General features: G+C 39.6%; 1 protein-coding gene across 6 annotated transcripts in view; it reads left to right on the top strand.

Annotated features, from left to right (window-relative positions):
* PCDH7 (protocadherin 7) overlaps positions 1–24,209 on the top strand; it is a 401,554-nt gene that overhangs the window by 244,377 nt on the left and 132,968 nt on the right. The window lies entirely within an intron of this gene.

The following is a 24,209-nucleotide window of genomic DNA, read 5'->3' as shown; positions in this document are numbered from 1 at the left end:
AATAACAACCAGAACTTTAAAATTTTAATTGTGTATATATAAAAGGGATGATGATGGAACATACATAGCATGCTAAGCAATCTTATAAATATTTTTTGTAACCCTCCTCCACTTTAACCCTATGTACTGTTTGCTGTCATTCATTGTATTATGTTCAAATTTAGATCGTAAACTCTTCAGGGAAGGGATCATGCCTTTTTTATGTACTGGAAAGTGCACTTTGGGTGCTATATGAACCATTAACACTGTCTTGGATGCTTTAGAATCTTGTTTTCTTTCTATTGGAATTGGATGTTGAAATAGAAATGCCATTGATAGAGAAAAAGACAGGTTAGAAAGTATTAATGAGTTATGAGTGTGCTTCCTTTTTCTTGCTATCAGACACTACTTCTCAAGAACAGAACTTATTAAAGGTAATAAATATTTCCTTTAGCTGTGAGAGATTCCTCTCCATGCTGCTTAAAATTGAACAGCGGTGGTTTGCTTACACTCAGAGAGGGTTCAATTTTCATTGTACCCTTTAACGTGATTGATGTTATGGGGCAGTTATGAAAGTGTAAATGTGATGTGCTCAAGGATCAGATCAGGGAATAGGTCATTTTTCCGGTTACTCTTGAAGCTTTAATTCTAACAAAGCTACACATGTGATTTGATGATGTCAAACTGTATGTCATAAAAATACTTTCATTAAGAATACGGAGTCAGCTACACATGCAAGCCTGAGAGGGAGAAGTTGGTGTTGATTTGGGAATACCATTTCATCATGCTGACTTGCTTAACAAAGTAAACCCATAGAGAATTGTGTATATGTGATGGGTTGTGTTTCTATGGCAAGCCATTTTGTATGTCTGTGATATTTCCAAATTCGGTATATGCTGTCTGTGAAACAGCTGGGGAATGGAGTAAACAACTACGAACTGGGAACGTGCCTGGACAAGGACCCCTTTAACACCATGTGTACTAAACTGCTCCCTGGGAACAACAGACTAACTTAAAAGCTTGATAGTAAAGTCATTAAACTGATGGCTAAGGATGCCAGCTTCAAGAAGGTGAAATAGCACTTATGGCACCTAGAGCAATGTGGGAAGAATGCTAAATCTCCCCCTCAATACTTAAGCAACTTGGCCTATGAGTCACCTAAAAGCAGAGCCAGTCTCTATGCTGCAGGCTGGTTGCTAGATAAGGGAACTCAGACACATTATCTGAAGGTAGAGCAAGACCAGACAGGTTAGCTGAGGGGATGGAACAGTCTTGGTTGAACTGAACACTTTATGATTTATTATTTCTATATAAACTTTATCAGGAGCAGTAGAGAACTTCAAATCTGTGTGCTGAGATGTGTGCGAGCTTTAGACTGTGCCTAAAGTTTTGTGATTTACATTCATTTTACTGATTATCTCGTTTCTCTTTTGAACACACTTCTTTTTATTTAAGATAATTTGGAATTATTAAATAACTGCAGTTTAATATCTATGAGATGTTGGGAAAAATGTAAACAATTCTTGGACTTCATCCTGGGTTTTCAGTCTCACACTCAGACCAGAGGATCTTATCTAACAAGGTGCTGTCATCATTCTTGCTGCAGTCAGACAGAAACACAGAAAAGCCTAACTAACAAGGAGGAAACCCAGGCTGTGAGAGAACAGGTGACAGAAATATCTTTATAAAAGTGGTTGCTGATATTATGGGAACACATGAGACTGAGAAGGAGATCATAGAAATTGGCATCTAATGTCTTTCTCTTCACCTTGACTTCTGATGTCATATTGTTATTCACAAAGCTATCAGTTATTGAGAACCCAACTAAAATGTTGCATGCTCTGATATATAGGGGAGTCAACATCCCACATTGAGCCAGACTAGCATACGGATCTGGATGTCTCATTCTGGAGTGCAATCCATACCAGTGAGGTGTTGACACCACCAGCCCGGCAACCCTGAGCGTCTTATAGTTCTTTGCTGTTGTAGCTCCCAACCAGGGCTGCTCACCTAGATTGTGTCTGTGCTCTGGCTACAGCCCTGGCTCAGCAACGCTGACCTCAGCAACCGGTCAGTCACTCCAGTCACCATATGGCTTCCACCAGCCTTGGTGACTGTTCACAGGGTGACCCTGACATGCTCCTAGTCCTGAATTTTCCCAAAATGTGTGTTCTGCATGCCCAGCGCTGTCCTGGCCAGTTCAGATATTAGGTCTGTTGCCCCTGTAAAGGGTCCATATTCAACAGTTTGCTACTTTAACTGGAGTTACCAAACAGTTCAGTTTAAATGCAACACTGGATTAGTTTAGATAAAAATAAAACAAGTTTCTCTCTGGAGAGAGGTTTTAAGCAAGTACAAGTATAAGGTATTAAAGTCAGAAATAGTTACAAGAGAAATGCTTTCTAGCAACTCAAACTTAACAGGCTAGACTTGATTCAAAATAAAATCCTTCCCACAGGTTTCCAGCAACGTGGCTGACCAAATTCTTGTGTCAGGATCTTCCCCCAAATCAAAGGATGAGAGAGAGAGAGACACACACACACCTCACAACCTTGGTATTTTCTTCCCTGGTTGTTTTTTTCTTTTTTTAATTTTTTTTTAAATAGTCCAGTTAACTTTTGAAATGAATTCTTCTGTGGATTACCCCAAAGCAAAGTTTTCTTCAAACAGTATAGGAAGCAACATGGAGTCTATGGCGAAGGAATCGCCATGATCTTCTCATCTGTGTTTGCTGAAATGCAAACTTGCTTTGTCTCCTGCCATCTCCTTTCCCTGCTGTCCTGAGGACCCTCTTTACTACCTGTATGTAAAATGAGGTAAACACACTTCTTTATTCAGGATACTTGTGCTTGGGCAAAGCTACATGATTTTGAACCTGTGCTAAGAACATCATATGGGGGATTTCATACATTTACATATAATGTTGCTACATACATTTCACAATGTTATTATTTATCAGCAAGCTATTAGTTTTCAAATGATCTCTCACAAGGCATATTCTGTACAAAGATTATTACAATTGTGTGTAAGGTGTGAATACAGGGATATATCTGGTCACAATGGAATTTTCTGGAGTGTGAGCATTTGAAACTGTTTGGGGGTAAGGTGCTCCCAGAGCCCACCACAGCTAGAATCTGAACACTGAATTAATCTACATGTCATCTGCCCATAATGTGCCAATCACGGTAGTATCTAGACATGATATACAACACAAAGGCTAATATTTTTATATTGAAATATATAATCTCCACCCCTCCAGAGATGTTGCTGGGCCATTCAGCAGTCATGGTTATTCTTAAACAAGAAAAGGTACACGTGACATGAGTGCTATTTAATACTCTTCACTTTACTCCTCCATCTCTAGAAAGGCTGAACAAATATTTTATAAGCCATCTGGCCTTTTATTTGAAAGGAGGCGTGCTACAGTAGTAACACTTACACAGGCCATTAGGCCCATAAACGGGATTCAAAGACGCAAAGGATTTCCATTTTTGTCAAACGATCCCTTTAGCAATCAGTGCTTCTCTTAGCAGGAATTGATACATAAACTAATTGTTCCTGGCATATTCTCCAGTCGCTGTGGAGATCTAAAGGTATATTTGTGACTAGGATGTCAATTTTGTCTAGAAAGTCATCTCAAAATATTTTGATGTATGCATTCCTCCAATCAGTGAAGCAGTCTTCTGTTTGTAACATTGCATTTCCTATATATATATATATATATATTTAAATTCCAACTTTTTTCATTCTTCTTGAGGTCTATTATAATCTAAATAGTACTTGTTGAGTTAGTCTCTCTTTGATCCACAGTAGACTTATTCATAGTGAAACAATTTTAAAATCTCACCTAGGTTTTTGCTTTTGTTTACTAGATTTGGATAAACATTTGAATACACAAACACAAGTCTGCTTTTGACTTCGTTGAGATGACAATAGTCTCCTGACATACCAGAAAAAGACCACAAAAACTTGTTCTTGTGTGTAACAAAATTATGCAGGGGCAAATGCAGTCTTGTTCTTATGATGACTAGCTTTGAGTAGCTTGAGCTTTAATTTCCTTCAGTGTATTGGCTCTTCCAGCAATCTGAAGCTTTTCTTTTGATACGTTATTTATGGAGTTAACTGCCTGGCAGACTCTCCCATCAATGGAATTTAGCTTGTGGTGACAGTGATCTGAACATCTGCTCTGGTTAGCATAAGCACTAGAGTTTTCCCTTTAGGTAACTTCCTTTCCCTATGGGGCAAGCTTCCAGAAAGGGACCATTAACCTATTTCAGCTAACCAGAGAAATTTTAGTTATCGTGCTGGAAATTATAATATAATTACAATAATACCAAACCTTGTTATCTGGAACTTATAGCAGTGTATTTGAAGTATGCTGAGCCAACTTAAATGGAATAATTTAGACTGCCATGCTAAGAAGATGTGGTGGTTTTTTGTGCCTGAACTTTAGACATAAGCAGCTTTCAATTCATGAGCATTATGTTGCTGGTACTGTGTATTTCTATATAGCCCTAGATAAAACAAAGTTTAGATTAGAGATATTGTTTGCTATGGGCTCAGTTGTGCCTTAAAGACAAAAGCCTGCATTGGGTTGGTGGTGTTACTTCCACCAGTGGAATCTGCAGGTAGCTTGTGACTGAGACAGACCTGATGCCTCCTGAAGCTGTAGGGAAGGGCGTTTAATGTGTTTGCTTTTAGCCAGGGCACGACTTCCTCCCTGCTCCCTTTGAGGTGACTAGTGGTATTAATCAGAGGCAGTCCTTGCACTTAAGGGAGCTGAAGAACTATGATTGTGTTCAGATATGCAATTTCATGTAGTACCTTTGGGGTCTGTTGCATTAAATCTATGAATGGTTTATTTATGATTGGGTTCTACTCCATGGGGAAGGGTTACCACAGCTAATGGGTTACCTCTGGGAAGCTTTTTAGCATATGAATAATATTTTTGGTTTTATATTTTTTTCTGTAGTGCTTTAACTTTTTAAGAATAAATGTGCTTGCTTAGCAGGAGCTGTGTGGTAACTTCACTGCTGGCAATACACTGTCCATAGCCCTCATAGAGAAAGCCAAGCACAGGTGTTGGCCTTTAGGGAGATTAGCTTGCTGGGGATATCAGGGTAAAGCAGGCCACTGTGCAGCTTTAAACCCTCCAGTCAGAAGGGAGTGGAACAATGATCCTTGCCCAGAGACAGGTGATGGCAGGAGACTTGAGGTCTGACAGCAAACTCCTGTAGTGGACCGTGGTGAAGGCACAGGTGCAATTACCCTGAAAGTATGACGATGCCTTCAGAAACCTGCACAATTGTGTAACCCACACACCTCATGGGTGTGCTGCTCTCTCCCCCTCTGGTGGCACTGAGACCACTTAGAGATTAATGAGTCTGCTACAGCCTTAGCTAAGAGCCATAAAGCTTTTAGCTCATACAGTAGAGGCTCATGCATTTAGCTCCACAGGTCCCAGGTTTGATCCTGCCGAGCTGTCAGTGTTACAATTGCAGCTCCTTGTGCCCTTTCTCACTGTCAGTCCTCCACAGCACCAGACACAATCTGTCCCTATCAGTATTTTAAGGCACAATGAACTGCTTAATGATAAGACACAATGTGCCAGATTGTCAGCTGATGAAATTTGGTGTCTCATCATTTGACTTCAGTAATGCTATTCAGATTTATACCAGTTGAGAATCTGGCTCTCTGTATTTCTAAAAATCCTTAAAACCAGACTAGCTGGTTGGTAGAAAGGTGAAGCCCTGAGTAGTTTTGGAGAGACATTCCTTTTGCTATCTCAATATTAGTTTGCAAAGATATCATTAAACCTATTGGTTCATAAGCAGCCTCTCTCTTTTCTATCCCAAATATTAATGGATGAAACTTGAGCATAACTAACTATATTCATTTATACTTTTTTGTCTATATTAAATAATAAAATGATGCTGTAAATGAGCATTCACTATATTTAGATTTTATATAGCTTATGCTGTAACATGGGAAACTGCCATCAGTTGTGATTACTTAACTTTTTATTTCCAACCCATCTCCCTCTATCCCTCATCTTTCTACAGCACCAGTCATCTTGGTATCTAAGCTGCGTACAGTTCAGTAATTTTAGTTTAACTCCTCAATCCTTCCAAAATTCACTTGATGTCCTAGGCTGATCTGAACAATATCAGTTAATCTCATAACTCCTGACAGAGGATTGGCAGCAAACTCTAGCAGTTGTGCAAACTCTAATGGTCGGAGGAATACAACTATGCATTACAGTGCGTGGTTCTTGGGTTTTCCAACTATGTTATGTGGCGCAGGGAAGGGCTGGACATAAACACAAACAGTCAGCAAAGAGATTGTGGGAGGTGGCAGAAGGAGAAGTTATTAAAGCAGAATACAGAAACTCTGCATAGGAGTGAGGATAAAAAAAAAGTGCTTTAGATGACTGAATTCTTTAAAACAAAACAAAACCCTAAGATGTTTACACAGTCCTGTGTTTAAAGTTTCATTTCTGTTTTTGTAGCTTTTTAGAGTTTTTCCTTTTTGCTGTTTTCCCCTCTCTTCCATGCTGTGTATTTAAAGCATTTTTGTTATGGTCTGAATTTATTATACAACACATTGGCAGCATGATTCCTTTGGGAAGCACAAATACAATCACACGGTATTTTATAAGCACTTTTCAAACTGGTGAGCTTTTCAAATGGCCAGCAGTGGATGAGAGCCCAGAAAATGCTCAACATTTACACCAATTTTAGCCCTTCTTAATATATTGGGGGGAACGGAGCAGTGCATATGTTTTAGAAAACAAGTACAAATTTGTGTTAGAATATCGTTGTATTCTCCTCTGTTCCCTACTTCCCCTGTCACTTCACACTTTTTGCTCTGACTCTATGGCACTGTTACGCTGTGTCTGACCTTGTTCCCGATCATGTTCCTCTCTGCAATAATTCTCAGTAAATAAACTGGCACTTGTTTAGTGATCTTACCTCCACACTCTGCAGAGCTGCTGCATCCTGCATCCTGAATTGATGCATCCTGCTGCATCAATTCAGTTTTGCACAGTCCACTGCAGCTAATGCCACTAAAAAAAAATTGCTTTATTTTTTAAATTCCTCCTAGTTGATGTCTCATCTCTTACAATTTCAAATTGTTCTCCTGACTTTTTTTCCCCTCTTGTCTCTGAGTTCTTAACTTTATTCAGTCTTGATTCTGACTGAGTTTATTGCTTCAATGTGCTTCTGTCATACAGATAATATCCTGTACTGGTGAACACATTGCCATCTCATTAGCTTGTGTCACACCCTGCAGCCCTCTTGCATTTATTCAGAAAGCCTACTAACTGTATTAATCAATAATAATCAAGTGATTGCTAGAAATGATAAAACAAAGTAACAACAAAAAATTACATAGTCATGTCTATTTTAAGCATATATTAGAACAAAACAAATTATGTAGTTACTACAAAAATATGTAATTATAAATTGAAGGAAAAGCACTATCCTATTTGGTGTACCTTTCTTTGATTATTCAAGGGATTCCCAGAGATAGAGTATAAAAGTTTGATTTTTCAGAAAGTTGCAGCTTAAGGTCCATTCATAATTTGTGTGCATAGACACAGCAGTAAGAGCATGCAAACTGGCCATTTGTTTGTACTCGTAAACGTTTGTGTGTTCAATTATTGTAATTATTTGTGCAAATGTATTCAGAGTTGGGCCTTGATGTTATGAAAATGAGACCCAAAATAACGAAATTGTGTTAATAAATGGAAAAGTTATGTAATCCTGCCTGATCTAGTTCGGTTGCCATATACTGAAGAATCCTGGAGCAATTCAGAAAATGTTTCCCATTTCATAGCACAGTTTTTTTTCTCTGTCATCTTTCTCAAAGTACATTTTATATCTATATACTAGATGTAAATGCATATATGTGTAACACATATGGTGGTAATATTCATGGTAAAAATGCATTTATCCTACTTCTTGACCTGCTTCACCTGCATTCTGATCAATAATTCATCTATACTGGGACCGACTAATGCTCCAAACTGCATCTAATAACTGCCAATAAAAATTAAAAAAAACAACAACAAAACGCAAATCCTGAGGATTGCCTCTGCATATTACTGTGTATTTCATGGCAAGGGAGAATTGGAACCAAAGACTTTAAACAAAGGCCTGGATAAACTGGTTCCACCCAGACACCTGGAACTGTGGATGGCTGGTACTAGACATCAAAAGGCAGCTCCTACTAATTGTTAATGGGCTATCTTTTCCTCATTGGACAATTTCCTGATGCATAAAGGGTGTCCCTGCTCCCAGACCCCTATTTGGTGTGTGAGAGAGAAAATAACCATATTTGGGAAAATGGGATGTGCTGAGCTTAGTTGATGGGAAATAATAAATAGGTCTAGGAGAGAAGCTAGAGATCAATCTGGATGCAGTGGTGAGAGGCTTTCACTCTGACGAGGTAGGTCAGAGACCAGACTTGCTTTTTAGAAATATAAGATTTTCCTTTGTTCTCTGTTACTAAGCTAAGGCAAAGCAAAAACTAAACTTTGCCAAGTATTAGATTAGGTATGGTGTGGGAGCCATTCATTTTATATTGATATGGTTCCCTCTATACTTTTTAGTAAATACTGTTGCATGACTGTTTCACACACACTGCCTCTAAAAAAAACAAAATCCTGCAGTGAAAAGGAATGATACAGAGAGCAAAAAGTGTTTCTGGAGCCTAATCCCACCACATGCAAACACACACACACACGGTCTCAGACAAAAGGGCATGGGTAGAGGTTTTCTCTCCCAGTGATGTGTGTTGCAAAGGACAATGGCTGGTGCACATAAGGGGAGAAGTTGAATAACTCAAGGAAAAGACATGAGTATGAGGGGGTGAAGGTGATCATTTCCCCATGGCTCTGGAACACACATGCCAGAGAAATGAACTTCAGGAACCTTTACAAAAGCAGTGCTTCTTGGGAGGCCTCATGAGCGCTCTCTCATAGATATGATTATCTGTTGCTAATATTAGAAAAGGACAGTGCTGTCCCTTTTCATAGCTGTTAGTATTGGGACCTTCTCTCCAGGCCCAGGTTGCATGTTTGTTTATTTTGGAACCCATATCTCTTCATTTGCTGTGGTTTAGTCTAGGTCATTTTCAGACATATTTTATGGAACATAAATTCCAGGACTGGCTTGAATTTCAGGTCTACAATGGCTGATTCAGATCTTAAACCCCAGAGAAAAAGCCTGGGTAGAAATGGTGTGTGGCATATCTCTACTTTTCCTGGTATCAGATCCACACAACTGCTGTTTGATGTGTCTCAGGAAAAGCAAGTGGTGGATTAGTGTTAGTGTTATTCCGAGACTTTACATTTCAAACCCAAATGGACAGGTATGTATGGCCTTCCTCCTCATGTAGTCCCTGTGAACCACAACTGCAGATCCACTGTCAAGTCAGGCTCAGTCTCCTGAAAGGAGGGGAGATCTTCAAAGCCTCCCAAATCAGGGAAACAGAAGGTCTCAGAGCTCCAATTACTAACAGTTCCAACTATGCTGGACTTCAATCTGTTACTGGATCAGAAACCTTTTCTTATTGAGACAACACTAGTGAATTAATCTTTTTCTCCCTAAAGTCATAATGGCCTGGCAATATTCATCCCAGTACTACTGATAGATTTGAGGTCCCATATAATGTACCATCAGAGTTAGGCAGGGGGTTCCTTCTCCCCTTCCCTTCCAATGAAGAGATGGTAACATCCCTTTGCAATGAGATACAAAACTTGTTTGTGGTCATGGCAGATCACAAAACATTAAATGTATTTATATTTTTTCTCCTCTTATTCAGACTAGTTGTAAGACAACCTGGCTTTACAAGCAAACTGAAAAATATTACTAATAAATACTTTTAAAAGTATCTAAAGCATTTCCAAAATAGATTTTCTATAAAAGTAGTGTCATAAATAGAATATATGGTGTCATTGACACTCATTCGGGTTGTCCTGCATAACTCACTTCTGGCTTCATGACTAGCGAATAATGCAGCCTTCCCAAACTTGAAATGGAGAAATTAAGAGAAATGTCACAAATCTTGGGGGAAGGTAGAGAACATTTCTGAAAGTGCCTCCTATTGAACTCAAGTGTTTTTTTTTTCTGTAGAATTTTTGAACCACTTTGTAGAATTTAACAGAGATTTTTTTTTGTCTTGTTCAAGCTATGTAGGCATGGACTTATGTGTTTAAAGTTAAATGTGCTTAAGTGCTATGCTGAATAAGGGGTGGTTTAAACATTCTATAAAAATATACCCCATTAAATTCTATAAATTTTTGAATAATTGCGATATCACTCTATCAGTTCCAACCACATTAAATTCTGTAAGGCTCTCTATAAGAAAAACTGCAGGAGTGAGGAAGGAGCCTTTGGGGAGGGAAAGGAAGCAGAATCACACCTGAAAAAAATGTTCTGAGAGTTCAGGCATTATATCCCAACTTAAGATCACTTTTTCAGCCATGAAACAGGTCATGGTGATGGAACAATGAGTCAATTCAAATGAAAGTTTTCCATTACGAAGCTCAACTGCAGAGTTGTGTGTGTATACTGATGCATAGAGAGACAAAATATTCAACGTAAGAAATTAATCAAGAAGGCATTAGGAGAAATGTGCTATGTTTCTGAAAGGCAGTACCATATTTAACTGGCATTCTTTGATTCAAACCTTTTAAACTTGCACTTTATTTAGAACATTGGTAGCTAATTTTACCACTGGTACTGTATTCTTCTGATAACAGGATCACTGGCATTCTTGTAAATGACTAGAAAAATACTTTGCCAAGAAACTGTGTGGTACATAACCTTTCCGCTAAGTGCAGCTGATTATCTTTTCCCCCTTCTCATTAAGAACTCAGTAATAACATTTAGGACCCATCTGCATTGGGGGGGACAATGCAGAGAAATGAGGGAGCTGCAGTTCTGACTGAAGTTCTGCACAGATCTTGTTCAGAACATTATCTCTAAGGCAGGCTCCTTAATGGCTGTTCCCATCCCATGATGCACCATGCCACTTAATTAGGGAGAACCTGGCCCTAAATTAATTAGATATCTCCATAGCTACCCACGTGTTGAATGAGTAAGAATAAAATCATCTGGACAATGTTTCAATTGATGGGACACCTTGCAGAATATATTACTCACTCATCATGTGTAAAGGTAGTAAAAGGTGGCCTGTTTTAAATAGGAAGGCCTGAATAAAGAATTTAGCCCCTGGGGAGTGGGGAATTGGTGTGCTGGTTTTTGGCAGCAAGTGTCTGAAACACACAGAAAACAATGACATGTAACTTACTGTTTCCTCTTTCATCTGTTTCCCAGTAACTATCCACATCTCACCGCTGCGTATCCAACTCTGAGTACATTTCCCAGGCCTGAAGAAGAGCTCTGTGTCAGCTCAAAAGCTTGTCTTCCTCACCAACAGAAGTTGGTCCAATAAAATAGATTACCTCACCTACCCACATCCCAGAAGAATCACAGTTAGTCATAAAAATTAGATCAAGAATATGGGAACTAAGGTTAACATGCTGTTTTCTAATGGATATAGTTCTTAGTTTGGTCCGCTTTGCTGACTGCTGAAGAACGCAAGAGATCAGGGGTAAAGGCCAGTTCTCCTATCACTTACATTGGTGAAATTAGTGATGTTTTTCCTCAGTGTGAGACTCGTACGAGTAGAGAATTGAACCCCGGTATCCATTTAACTGAAAAAAGGGCCATACCCTCATTCACATTGCTGTATATCCAGAGTACCACCTTTTTACCACTGTGGAGTTTCTCCAGATAGGATTGCCTGCACTTCTTACATTGGAGCATAAGTGTCCATAGGGTTGTGTGGCGGCAGAGAGGACTCTTGCCATATAATACTTATCAGTTTGCTTGCAATGCATTTTGTACTATCCTTCTTTCAAGCTAACGACAATTACAGTAAAAGCAATGAGACTAAAGCATGATTATTGTTACTAGAAGGGCCTGCTTTGAGGGTGTGTGTGTATTGATTTCATTTTCTGGGCATTATATTACTGCTCTGGGAGAAAATATTAAATGTACACACATGCTGACTTGCACAAATCGCAGATGTTGACCACGTGCGTTAGAAATGCCAAGAGTGGAATTTTAGACTGCAAGCCATCCAGAGGACTTTCCAAGGTTGAAGTTAAGAGTATATGGGGAAACTTCATCTTCCATCCCTTCTACTTTGCTAAGTTCCACTATGTTGTAGGGCATGGCACTTGTGATGAAGAACTGTGTTCTTTGTATTCCCCAGTTATGCTGTAGAAACATAGATTACTTCACACAAATGGATTTCAGACCTTGTATGGTCCTTAAAAGTTCAAACAAAATTCCTCAGCAAAAATTGATACTCAGCAAAGGTATTGAGCACCTTTTGTGAAGTATTCAGCACTTTATCTCTAGTTTCATCTTAATGGGAATTACTCATTTCCTAAAAGGTGCATAGAATGTTTATCTCACTGTAATAGGTCCTTAAATCTCATCTGCATAAAGCAGAATGTTTTGGTTCAGATCCCCATCTGTTGAAAATCAGTGGTTATCTATTAACATCAAGTTCTGTGTTTTATAAAATTGTATGAATCATAAAAAATAGGATTTTTAAATCGTATCTCCTTCTGAGCCTTAAAATGTCAGTGTCTCAGTCCTTTTCCCTTGCCACTTTTGGGCCCTAGTTTAAAAGACTAGCCATGGTTGGACTGCTTTCATGTCTCAGTAACTGTTGAAGTCAATAGGGTTTTCAGAATTGTTAGTGAGATCAGAATTTAACCTAGCTATGCACAGATGAAAAGAAAACTCAAAGTATTAAAGCACAAAAATTGGAACCTAGCAAATACCTTCCCGCCTCCCCCGAAAGATATCTGCAGCCCGTGTTATATTTTTCTATAAGTAAGTAAATCAATTACTTCATGTTTTAAAGTATGTTGTTGTTTCTGAAGCTTGAATATAGCAGAATAATTTGTTTTAACCCAATAGGCTTTGAGTAGAAAAGAGGAGCTCTAAAAGAAGCATTGCTTAAAAATGTTTCTGGAAGCATTATTTAATAATATTTCTTCTGCTACTAAGCTCTTTGGAGCAGAAACCTTGCCACCTTTGGTGTTTGTAAAGTGGGCACAACTGGAAAACAACATTAATTAAATGCAGTATTATTTCTTATTTGAATTACAGTTGCACTTACAGGCTGCAGGAGTTCAGGGCCCAAGTGTGCAAGGGACTGGAAAAATATACAGTAAAAGACATTCTCTGAATTAAACAGATTTCAATCTAAGTCATTCTTGTTCACGAGTATTGCATTACTCTATGATGTTAATGGTAGTAAGGTGTCATTCAGTGGGAGTAAGAGGATCAAAATCTGGTCCCCAAAAACCCCTGTGGCTAAGAAACTAAAGAAAATTAAACTTTATCTGGAAATTTCTTAACTACATGTAGAAATCTGTAAAATATGGAATGTATAATATATATGGAATGTTATACATTCCAAGTGTGTGTGTGTGTGTGTGTATAAAAATATATTTATTCCATACATGTACACTCTTTTAGCGATATATAAAATGTCTGTAGATGCTATATTCACATTGGAAGGATCACAAATAGGAAAAAAAATGCCATACTTCTTTTTTTCTTTCTTGGGAAAGCGCCTCCCTTAGCATAATGAACAATTTTATATTCATTCTATATGTGGGTGTTAATATGTTTCTGTATACGTATGTGATTACTCCGATGTGCAACTGGTAAATTATAATTGTACTGAACACAATCTTTTATAAATAATAGCTCTACCTCATGTCCCGTCTCTTGTTATCAGCAAATTGGAATGCATAAACTCTATAAAACTACCATTTGCTTTATCACGCAAATGAGTAAAGCTTAGTTGTTCTGGATTCTGGTCTGCACATTGTGATCAGACAGTGCACAGACAGTTGTTGTGCAATATCCCCCCAACAAAAAACTTTGTTTAAAAACTCAATTGCACTTACCACAACCGTCAAAAAGTCAGCTAATCATTGAAGTCTGCACCCAACCCTTGTAGTAATTATTTCCCTTCTCCATATTATCTGGCACACACTATGTGCACAAGATATAATGTGTCTCCTCCCTCCACCATCACGTTCATAGAATCATAGAATCATAGACTCATAGAATATAAGGGTTGGAAGGGACCCCAGAAGGTCATCTAGTCCAACCCTCTGTTTGAAGCAGGACCAAATCTCAGTTAAATCATCCCAGCCAGGGCTTTGTCAAGCCTGACCTTAAAAACCTCTAAGGAAGGAGATTCTACCACCTCCCTAGGTAACGCATTCCAGTGTTTCACCACCCTTTTAGTGAAAAAGTTTTTCCTAATATCCAATCTAAACCTCCCCCACTGCAACTTGAGACCATTACTCCTCGTTCTGTCATCTGCTACCATTGAGAACAGTCTAGAGCCATCCTCTTTGGAACCCCCTTTCAGGTAGTTGAAAGCAGCTATCAAATCCCCCCTCATTCTTCTCTTCTGCAGGCTAAACAATCCCAGCTCCCTCAGCCTCTCCTCATAAGTCATGTGTTCCAGACCCCTAATCATTTTTGTTGCCCTTCGCTGGACTCTCTCCAATTTATCCACATCCTTCTTGAAGTGTGGGGCCCAAAACTGGACACAGTACTCCAGATGAGGCCTCACCAATGTCGAATAGAGGGGAACGATCACGTCCCTCGATCTGCTCGCTATGCCCCTACTTATACATCCCAAAATGCCATTGGCCTTCTTGGCAACAAGGGCACACTGCTGACTCATATCCAGCTTCTCGTCCACTGTCACTCCTAGGTCCTTTTCCGCAGAACTGCTGCCTATAAGGTTCAGCTATAAGGTGATAGATATAGATATAGATATCTCAACATAAACATGGATATGTGTAATATTAGAAATCAGATGTATATTATAGTTTAAATTTGGAATGTGGTAAGTAGGGGGACCTGGTAGGGACTGAGGATGTGATTGTAAGAAGTACGAGGAGAGGAACTGTGAGGGGAACAAGAGGGAGAAAAGGGGTAGTTTTTGGTGGAAAGAGATGTGTGGAAAGTCTTGGGGGGAGGAACTGTTGTAGGGAGTTGGGAAATTGTGTAGGGGTATAAGAGGCATAATCGGGGAACTCCTGGTTACTGATGTGAGGGGTTATGACCAGGAAGAGGGTGCTGGTTAACAGAGCCTGGAGTTGTAGTGTTGGTCTGGAATGGGTGGGAGAGCCCAGTGGTTCTGCAACACATCAGTGCTTGGGAGACCCTCCCAGTATTGGAGCCTCTGTTCCCTGACACATCAGCTCTGCAAGGAAACTTGATGTGCTGCTCCCTTGGTGGAGAGACACTTGGTTCACCTGGTGCTGCTCCTTGAAACCGCAGGGAGCCAAAGCTAGAGCGCTGTAGGTGCTTTGCATATCCATCGACCCCTTCTGACCTAGCTCACTGTATAAAAGTCTCTGCTTTTCTCCAGCCCTTTCCCACATACACATCATTGCTCAACCCCTTTGCTCTCCAAGTCCTATTCACTTGGTCTGTCCCTCAATATCTGCTCATGCCTGATAAGCCTCCCAGATCCACATATCTTCCCCACAGCATACTTCCAACTGCCCTGTTGCCCTGTCTGTATAATTGGCTCCCATGTTTTATGTTCAGATCAAAACTGCTGAGTCTCGGAAGCTGGCTGCAGTGCTGGAAAATGGAAGTAGTTGTTGAACAGTGCTACTTTTTTAAAGCTAATATTGGCATATTTTAAAATGGAATCAGGAATAAGTGAAACAAATCTTGTGGGGTTTTTTTGTTTGGTTTGGTTTGGTTTGGTTTTTTAATTTCAAATGTGGCTAACATCTGAGGAGTTAGCAGAATGGGTGTAAAGTTTGGAGATTGGGTTCCCTAACAAAACAGCCACTCTACTTGAAAAGGAGTTATGAAAGCAACTGAGCGTAATTTCAAAAGGGAGCAGCGTTTCCACTGCAAAAAAAAAAAAGTAAATATTTGTTTTAAAAATCATATAGAAAATTCAGTTGCTGTATGAAATTTGGAGACTATATTCAACCATTATATTGTGAAACAAGGGGATTTTAGGGCCTGATCCAACTCCCATGGAGTCTTTCCATAGCCTTTAATCATTATATTGAGACTTTTACTCTCAGATCCTTAACTATTGGGTAGCTAATGATGTCATCATGTTAGCTGCTTTAAGTCTATTTCAACTACACAAGTTCAGGTGTTTTTTAAAAAAAACAAAACAAAACAAAAATAAAAAACAAACAAAAAAAACCCCTTATGATTTAGAAGCCTTACTGTCACATATTTTTGTCAGGTAGATCTATTAACATGTAAACATAGAATCTTATCCTACTTCATATGTTTCAACTGCTATAAATATATGCAGAATTATAGTAGGATCGCAGTCTTCTGATGAGGCAATAGACAAAATATCATGTGTGCTATTTATTGTTTCCATTATAAACATCTGAGTATTTTTTCAGTGCAAGGAACATCCTTGTTTAGTAGTTTCTGAATAGGATCAAATCCAATCCTGACATAAGCAAGTTAAATGGTCATTAAAAAGTAAAATTGACCCTTAACCAATATGGAACACTTTCCATCTTCAAAGCATTGTTCAAGCATTAATGATAGTCGATAATCCTCATTATGTTATGTGGTAACGTTGTGTGGAGGATGGAAATTCTATTGTGCAAAGGATTTTTAGATTCCTATATTTGGCTTTATTCCAAATCAGAGTGAAAACCAAATTTTTTTTAAGTCACTGCAAAGAAAAATTCTGATTGTTTTTTTTTATTTATTTAGGGTTGTTTGAAATACATCATTTAGACAAAATGTGCTTCAGTTTTTATTTTTTACTTTTTGTACATTAGAACATAAAATTACAAAAACAATAAACTGCTCATTTCAAAACAAAAATATTGAAATGTTTCATTCCAACAATGTCTGAACAGGACAGGAGTTCATAATAAATTCCAGTGAAATCATTCCAATTGTCCAAAGCATTTCTATTTCAATGAAACCACATTCTGATGGAATATGGTTTCATTAAATTTTCTCCAGCCAGCTCGATTACATTGAGGGTGTTTCATCTTTAAAGCCCTTTACAAATTATTATTCATAGTAATAATAAGTATTGTTAATGTTATTAAATACTTAGCACTTATAAAGAGTTTTACAAATGTGGCTGTGCTTTATTCTGTAAAACAGGTGACTTGTTCAAGGTTGCACAGTGAAGCAGTGGCAGAGGTGAATTGGAACCCATTACACTGCAGTGTAAAAAGATGCATGTGCCAGAATATGTAAGAAGTGTAATGTTGCTCTTATAAAAGAATGCCTTGATAATTTTTGGAGACATGTTCATGTCAAAAATAGTGTGTGTAAGAGTGTCGGCCTGGCTTCATCAAGGGAACTACTCATGCTTAAAATTAGGTGCATGTTTAAGGATCTTGCTGAATCCTGGCTGCTACGTCATTCTTATTATACTTAAGGAAGGATCCAAACCCTATTGAATTCAATTACATGGAGCAACTCCAACTGACTTCAGTGAGCTTTCAATCAGAACATTTACAGTTTTCCATCAAATGGTCTCAAGCACGTAAACAAGGAATTAAATCTCACAGCTCTCTGTGAAGTAAGGAAGTATTACCCACATTTTAAGAAGGGAAAACTGAGCCCATACTTTTCAAGCTTGGTTCCCTAAAGTAAGTGGCCTGTGTTATCTGTGGTGCTGGATATTTCGGTTTCAGGGTTAGCTGCACTTTTACCCCACCTCCATCCCCTTTTTGGCATCCTTTCAGGGCATCCATTTGGGGATTCAGGCTCACAGCTGTCACCTCTCTTTGGCAGAGACCCAAATCTCTCTCCTTCTACACCAGGGGTTCAGGCTTGCAGTCCTTGTGCACCTCACTGTGATTTCCCCAGCAGGTCTGTTCTGGGTCCATCACTCCTAGGAAGTATCGCTGATACCGATATGAGAAACCACAAATAAAAGTAACGACTTGCAAAGACTATCCCCCTCACCCCCTGTTGTTAAACTGGTATAAGTGTCACTAATATAAGGATTACAATTAAACTGTGGGGGCCTTTTAGTAAAATCATTATGTTGTTAACATTTAACCGTTTACTGAAAAAGAGTGGGAAGTATAATTTCTTTGTCTTCAAATGAATGGAAACAAATTGGGAACATTATTTATACTGCTTTAGTCAAAGTGAGCTGGAGATATTTCAGCACAGTAACCGTAATATTTCAGGTTAATCTGCTGGATATAAACTCTCACTTTTAGCACAAAAGATCCAGCCCAGGACCATTTTTAGACAAAAAACAACTCTTGTTTTTGTTGCTTTGAGATTTATTTTTTTAACATAAATCAAAGCCCTTTTGTTAAGACACCATCTCTTTCAGAGAGGAAGTGTGTGGTGATGCAGAATTCTGTTAATCAGTAGAAGGGATGGTTAAAAGAGAAGAAAACAGGCTTAGGCTTAGTTCCTGGATGTTAAGACTTCTGACCACATTAGTAGGGTGATCAGATAGCAAATGTAAAAAATTGGGGCAAGGGGTGGGGGATAATAGGTGCCTATATAAGAAAAAGCCCCCAAAATTGGGACTGTCCCTGTAAAATCATGACATCTGGTCACCCTACACATTAGGCACTGGGAGTAAGCCACATGTACCATAGTAGATGTATAGCAATTATGTAAAGTCTTCTGAATTATGTGATGAATGGTGGTGGATAAGCCAGAAAATTTTTTGCTTACAGATACTTTTTTCTTTTAAACAGTCCATTATATAAAGCATCATTGTACTTTGCTTTTCTTTCCTTACAATCTGGGACAGATACAATAGAAGTCTGGGATAGAATCATAGAATCATAGAATATAAGGGTTGGAAGGGACCCCAGAAGGTCATCTAGTCCAACCCCCTGCTCGAAGCAGGACCAATTCCCAGTTAAATCATCCCAGCCAGGGCTTTGTCAAGCCTGACCTTAAAAACCTCTAAGGAAGGAGATTCTACCACCTCCCTAGGTAACACATTCCAGTGTTTCACCACCCTCTTAGTGAAAAAGTTTTTCCTAATATCCAATCTAAACCTCCCCCACTGCAGCTTGAGACCATTACTCCTCGTTCTGTCATCTGCTACCATTGAGAACAGTCTAGAGCCATCCTCTTTGGAACCCCCTTTCAGGTAGTTGAAAGCAGCTATCAAATCCCCCCTCATTCTTCTCTTCTGCGGGCTAAACAATCCCAGCTCCCTCAGCCTCTCCTCATAAGTCATGTGTTCCAGACCCCTAATCATTTTTGTTGCCCTTCGCTGGACTCTCTCCAATTTATCCACATCCTTCTTGAAGTGTGGGGCCCAAAACTGGACACAGTACTCCAGATGAGGCCTCACCAATGTCGAATAGAGGGGAACGATCACGTCCCTCGATCTGCTCGCTATGCCCCTACTTATACATCCCAAAATGCCATTGGCCTTCTTGGCAACAAGGGCACACTGCTGACTCATATCCAGCTTCTCGTCCACTGTCACCCCTAGGTCCTTTTCCGCAGAACTGCTGCCTAGCCATTCGGTCCCTAGTCTGTAGCTGTGCATTGGGTTCTTCCGTCCTAAGTGCAGGACCCTGCACTTATCCTTATTGAACCTCATCAGATTTCTTTTGGCCCAATCCTCCAATTTGTCTAGGTCCTTCTGTATCCTATCCCTCCCCTCCAGCGTATCTACCACTCCTCCCAGTTTAGTATCATCCGCAAATTTGCTGAGAGTGCAATCCACACCATCCTCCAGATCATTTATGAAGATATTGAACAAAACCGGCCCCAGGACCAACCCTTGGGGCACTCCACTTGATACCGGCTGCCAACTAGACATGGAGCCATTGATAACTACCCGTTGAGCCTGACAATCTAGCCAGCTTTCTACCCACCTTATAGTGCATTCTTCCAGCCCATACTTCCTTAACTTGCTGACAAGAATACTGTGGGAGACCGTGTCAAAAGCTTTGCTAAAGTCAAGAAACAATACATCCACTGCTTTCCCTTCATCCACAGAACCAGTAATCTCATCATAAAAGGCGATTAGATTAGTCAGGCATGACCTTCCCTTGGTGAATCCATGCTGGCTGTTCCTGATCACTTTCCTCTCATGCAAGTGCTTCAGGATTGATTCTTTGAGGACCTGCTCCATGATTTTTCCAGGGACTGAGGTGAGGCTGACTGGCCTGTAGTTCCCAGGATCCTCCTTCTTCCCTTTTTTAAAGATTGGCACTACATTAGCCTTTTTCCAGTCATCCGGGACTTCCCCCGTTCGCCATGAGTTTTCAAAGATAATGGCCAATGGCTCTGCAATCACAGCCGCCAATTCCTTCAGCACTCTCGGATGCAACTCGTCCGGCCCCATGGACTTGTGCACGTCCAGCTTTTCTAAATAGTCCCTAACCACCTCTATCTCCACAGAGGGCTGGCCATCTCTTCCCCATTTTGCGATGCCCAGCGCAGCAGTCTGGGAGCTGACCTTGTTAGTGAAAACAGAGGCAAAAAAAGCATTGAGTACATTAGCTTTTTCCACATCCTCTGTCACTAGGTTGCCTCCCTCATTCAGTAAGGGGCCCACACTTTCCTTGGCTTTCTTCTTGTTGCCAACATACCTGAAGAAACCCTTCTTGTTACTTTTGACATCTCTGGCTAGCTGCAGCTCTAGGTGCGATTTGGCCCTCCTGATATCATTCCTACATGCCCGAGCAATATTTTTATACTCTTCCCTGGTCATATGTCCAACCTTCCACTTCTTGTAAGCCTCTTTTTTATGTTTAAGATCCGCTAGGATTTCACCGTTAAGCCAAGCTGGTCGCCTGCCATATTTACTATTCTTTCGACTCATCGGGATGGTTTGTCCCTGTAACCTCAACAGGGATTCCTTGAAATACAGCCAGCTCTCCTGGACTCCTTTCCCCTTCAAGTTAGTCCCCCAGGGGATCCTGGCCATCCGTTCCCTGAGGGAGTCGAAGTCTGCTTTCCTGAAGTCCAGGGTCCGTATCCTGCTGCTTACCTTTCTTCCCTGCGTCAGGATCCTGAACTCAACCAACTCATGGTCACTGCCTCCCAGATTCCCATCCACTTTTGCTTCCCCCACTAATTCTACCCGGTTTGTGAGCAGCAGGTCAAGAAAAGCGCCCCCCCTAGTTGGCTCCTCTAGCACTTGCGCCAGGAAATTGTCCCCTACGCTTAGATAGATACAATAGAATAGATAGAAGTTGCCAAAATACTCAATTTCAAAACAATATGACTAGTTTTTTTCACACTAACTTTTTTCCAAATCTCTTCATAACTGTATTTTATTATTCTGTAATAATACCTAGGGGGTTATATAAATAAAGCTATACACCATACAAATAAAGGGGAAGTTTCTGCCCCAGAGAGCTCGCAGTGTATGTTTATGTATGACACAATGATGCAGACAAAGTGAATAGGAAAATATTGGGAGGTCAAGGAATAAAATAAATCATACGGGCCCTGATTCAACAAGGTACTTGGGCACATGTGTAAGTTTAAATATAAGAATATTCCTATTGGCTTTTGTAGACTTTTATATAGTACTCATAAGCATCTTACTAGGGCTACAGTTACTTATATTATTTACTCTGTTACTTATATTTTTTTAAAAAATGCATTCCTTAAGGATTGCTTGTTTGGGCGTGTTGTTTTATTTGTTGATTATGAGTAGTTAAGGAGAAGCAGTTGTGTTCTGTTGTCGTGAGTGCTGTTCTCTCGGTTCTGCTGATCTGCCTCTGTGACTTCAACTTTGCTCCTAGAGCCTGTGGGACAGAGCAGTAGTCAGAAGAATGACCCTCTGAATGTACTCTGCTCTAGGTCCTGCCCATGTGCTTCTAACTGAATGGGGAGTGGTGATCAAAGGGACAGCAGCAATGGGTCCTAGATGAAGCTCACTCAGCAGTACTCCAGCTCCACAGAAAGTCCTGTTTAACTGCTGGACTGTCACAGATGGTGCAGAGCAGCAATAATTCATGCAGTGCCAAGTGAATTTGACTGATAGCTTTTCACCACAAGGGGGTGACTTTATTTGTTTTACTAATATCATGAAACAAAGTTTTGTGTCTGACTGATGGAAAAAACACTAATACAGTTTAAAAATTACAAATTTCAGCCTGGATTTACGTAACTTATGAATCAGAAAGCTAATTTTACAAAAAATCTGAAGCAGTATCTATGATCTGAGCCTGTTCAACAATTATTTCAAAAATAACCATTTTCCCTGAACAAAATATTTGCCACTGCAGATCTGATGGCTCAGTTGTACGAATCATTCACCTTTGTATTTTAGGGCCATATGCTGCTGCCCTTACTAGAAGAAAATTTCTAATGATTTCAATGAGAGTTTTGTTCCTATAAGTACAGTAGAACTTGGCTTTTAGATTTAGACATCTAACATTTTGCAGCTGATTCTGCAAATTGTAGTTCATTGTACACAAAAATATATTCACCATGCAGAGACAGGTATTTTAAAGAAAAAAAATAAACAAAAACTTATTCCATAACAACATGAAACTTATCAAAGATTATTTTAATTTGCTTAGATTTCATCTCTGTGTCATCTGGTATCAGAAACCTAATCCAGCTCAGATAGAATTTCAGAGAAAAATATACTTATATTGTTCAGGATAAATTCAGTCGCATATAGGATTGATTTAAGACCTTATACAAACTCTTTGTAAAAGCTGACAGTGGGTTTGCACATCCATGACATCTAGCTGTATCACCTCAACAGCAGCAACGCCTCAGATTCTACAAAATTGTACTGGAGGACTAGCTTTAGCCAGCTTTGTGATCTGCTGAGGCATAAACACTTTGCATAGCAAATTAGTAGTTGCAGTTCAGTGAATACATTGTCATCAAAAGGAAGTTGTCTAATACAGTGTAAATATTTGGTGCTCTTTCCATAGCTCAGATATTCGTTACTACTGAACTAAGCATGACTTAATATCTCTATAAATTGTTGATATGTATGAAAGATAGGATTTTTCACAGGGTCTTTGTAGTTGATGTTCAACATGTTTGGCAGCTATATTTTGGCCAAGTGGTATCCCGACAATTGAGAAGTCTTAGTATCACTGCACCTTTAATATGTATATATTGTAAATCTGTTTCATGCCAGCTGCCACAGGCTCCTTGTGATTTATTGTAAACAGATCTGTTACATTTTTATACAGTATCTTGCACAGATGTATGTACACAGATAAACATATGGTCTCCTAAGCATATACAGTCCTTGCTTTCCAAAAGGAAACATCATTGTTTTCATTCCATATTTCCTGTTACTGCTCAAATACTAACCTGTAACTGCAATAGCTGACTAAGGAGAATCATAAAGGCTTGAGAATGACTACAACAGTTTTGATCTCATTTTAAAATAATAATTCTAAAATTACTGTTGAAGAATAGGAGTACTTGTGGCACCTTAGAGACTAACCAACTTATTTGAGCATGAGCTTTTGTGAGCTACAGCTCACTTCATCGGATGCATACCGTGGAAACTGCAGCAGACATTATATACACAGAGAGATCATGAAACAATACCTCCTCCCACCCCACTGTCCTGCTGGTAATAGCTTATCTAAAGTGATCATCAAGTTGGGCCATTTCCAGCACAAATCCAGGTTTTCTCACCCCCCCACCCCCATACACACACAAACTCACTCTCCTGCTGGTAATAGCTCATCCAAAGTGACCACTCTCCCTACAATGTGCATGGTAATCAAGGTGGGCCATGTCCAGCACAAATCCAGGCTTTCTCACACACCCCCTTTTTTTTTCTTCTTCCCGGGGACACACACACACACACAAACTCACTCTCCTGCTGGCAATAGCTCATCCAAACTGACCACTCTCCAAGTTTAAATCCAAGTTTAACCAGAACGTCTGGGGGGGGAGGAGGGTGTAGGAAAAAACAAGGGGAAATAGGCTACCTTGCATAATGACTTAGCCACTCCCAGTCTCTATTTAAGTTTGTGTGTGTATGGGGGTGGGGGGGTGAGAAAACCTGGATTTGTGCTGGAAATGGCCCACCTTGATTATCATGCACATTGTAGGGAGAGTGGTCACTTTGGATGAGCTATTACCAGCAGGAGAGTGAGTTTGTGTGTGTGGTTTTTGGAGGGGGGTGAGAAAACCTGGATTTGTGCTGGA

The sequence above is a fragment of the Caretta caretta genome, chromosome 4 (genome assembly GCF_965140235.1).
Source record: "Caretta caretta isolate rCarCar2 chromosome 4, rCarCar1.hap1, whole genome shotgun sequence".
In the NCBI taxonomy this organism is placed as follows: Eukaryota; Metazoa; Chordata; order Testudines; family Cheloniidae; genus Caretta; species Caretta caretta.
The sequence above is the reverse complement of the archived record's forward strand: the minus strand, read 5'-3'. Positions and strand labels throughout refer to the sequence as shown.